The sequence below is a fragment of the Montipora foliosa genome, chromosome 2, assembly GCF_036669935.1.
Source record: "Montipora foliosa isolate CH-2021 chromosome 2, ASM3666993v2, whole genome shotgun sequence".
Classification (NCBI taxonomy): Eukaryota; Metazoa; Cnidaria; class Anthozoa; order Scleractinia; family Acroporidae; genus Montipora; species Montipora foliosa.
In genome coordinates, this window is record NC_090870.1 from 55,595,756 (window position 1) to 55,598,255 (window position 2,500).

Here is a 2,500-nt window from a genome sequence, read left to right on the forward strand (position 1 = left end):
AGCCAGTTAAACAAGGAAAAATTGGCCAGCCAGATAAACATTGCCTGTGGAGCGGATATTTTGTGGAGCGGTTTCGTTGGGTACTTCTGTTTAAACGGTAGATATAAGCATATTTTTATCCCCTACAAATTTTTCATCTGTTCGGATTCCCCAGCTGAAAGTCTAGAGATCCAAAAATTATAGGGATCAAAACTCACCTTTCCGAAAATTTCAGCCAGAAAAAAGGCAGGGGCACCCAACGTCAATTTTCGGAAAATATCTGTTCGGAGACGATTTGAGATCTAGAATTTTCGGAACATTTGTTTTAAAATTTCTTGCTTGCTTGCCTCTCCTAGGATTTTCGAACGTCTGAAAAATGGTATAATTGGCCATTTATAACGGACTTTTACCCTAAAAAGGTCACCTAGAATCTTCGGGAGCCTTTTTTCTGGCTAAAAGTTTCGAAAAGGTAAGTTTTGATCCCTATAATTTTCGGATCACTAGCCTTTCAGCTAGGTAATCCGAACAGATGAAAAATTTCTAGGGGGTAAAAATATGCCTATATCTACCGCTTAAATACTAAAATACGTTCAAAAATGTGTTTAAGTGGTTTTGAACTATATTCTCGTTGGGGTGCCCCAGGGGCACCCAACGTCAATTTTCGGAAAATATCTGTTCGGAAGAAGATTTGATCTATAATTTTCGGAACATTTGTTGTAAAATTTCTTGCTTGCCTGCCTGTCCTAGGATTTTCGCCGAACTTCTAAAAAATGGTATAATTGCTCATTTTTAACGGATTTTTACCCTAAAAAGGTCACCCAGACATTTCGGGAGCCTTTTTTCTGGCTGAAATTTTCGAAAAGGTAAGTTTTGATCCCTATAATTTCCGGATCACTAGACTTTCAGCTAGAAATCCGAACAGATGAAAAAAGTTGCCTATATCTACCGTATAAATACTAAAATACGTTTACCTATGCTATGTCTAAGTGGCTTTGAACTATATTTTCGTTGGGTGCCCCTGAAGTTACCCGGGCCTACACCTTGATTAAATTCAACGAGTGATCAGAACGCGTCTGGAACTTGGAATCTCGAGCTCCCGTTTCTCAGGCATTTTCTTACCATTAATTTTGAGCTGTTGGACGTTTTATTTTTTAAATTTGAGTTTTAACCGTTACTTTTCTCATGCGTAAGTTTTACATGACTTTTAAACAAAGTCCGAAGTCAAAGCCAACATGTGTAGCAGCCACGACAACACCAGTGAGCCAGAGAAGAGAAACATGCTAACGGTAACATGGTGAACACCTCCGCTAGTACTGCATTTTGCTTCTTTGTTTAAGTCCTCCCTCAGTTCTTCTAGATCTAGGACCAAGTACTCCTTGTACTTACCCTGAAGCCATTTCTGCGTCGACGAGTTGGTAGTCAATTCATAGAATGGCTGTAAGACCAAAGTCGTTGGGTACGGCATCTGCAGAACAGTCGGGCGCCACAGAGAATCATTGGCACACACAGCGGGATTGAGAGAACTGCCTCCTCGACAGGTTGTGAATGGACCCGAAATGATCGCTTCACGATCAGATTTACTCAGGTTCCGCTGATAATAGGCACATGCTGAAACACTGTGAGCGCCCTCGTAAGGAATCAAAATCTTAGCCTCGAAATCTGCTCTCTTTTGATCAGTTTTTGCAAGCTCACAATAAGACACGCTTAGAAGGGAACTCCTTACGACCTCCCATTTCGGCCTCACGGACATAGTGGGTCCCATATTCCTCGAAAAAGTCCATTGCTTTTGCATCATTCTGACTTTCCAAGAGTTCCAAAAACTCCTTTTTAAATGTATCATCCCAGTTCTGGCTTGCTTTGAAATTGAAACTGTTGCGAAACCGAACTTGGAATAGTTTGTACTCCATTCCAGATATTGCAGATGAGTAGGAACTGGCAGAGTACAGTTTACTGTAACTGTCGTACTTTGCTTAAGCCTGAAATGTCTCTGTGGATTCCTCCTTGTATTTGATGCCATAAGACTGAAGTTCTGCCTTGACGGTTTCTTTAACACTTTTGAACACTTGGGAGAATGGGACGGACGCAATTGCCACGGTATCAATTGACATCCCGCTTGGAACGAGAAAACTCTTTAGACCGTACTCAGAAATATCAATGGTCTCCATAAAACGTTGATCCCTGTTTACTGGAAACTTCTCAAATTTCAACCATCGAGGATTGGCCATTTTTAAGTGTTTCATGTCCCATCCTTTCATTAGAATGTTCAGACCCGGCAAACACCCATCTGGAGCCCATTATACAAAATAGCAGTCCGTCAAAGGTTGCGGAAATAGTTTATTGCCCTTCCTAGTAAACTTCATGTTTGCCAGTTTTCCCACATTTTGTGAAGAAGAAGCGGAAAACCCCACCAGGACTCCAGTGGTAGTATCGTATGAGGCGCCGTGAAAAGTGAAATTCCGCGAGCCGAATTCTGGATGTACAAGTCCTGATTCCGGTACTGATTTTCCATTCGGTAAGGTGA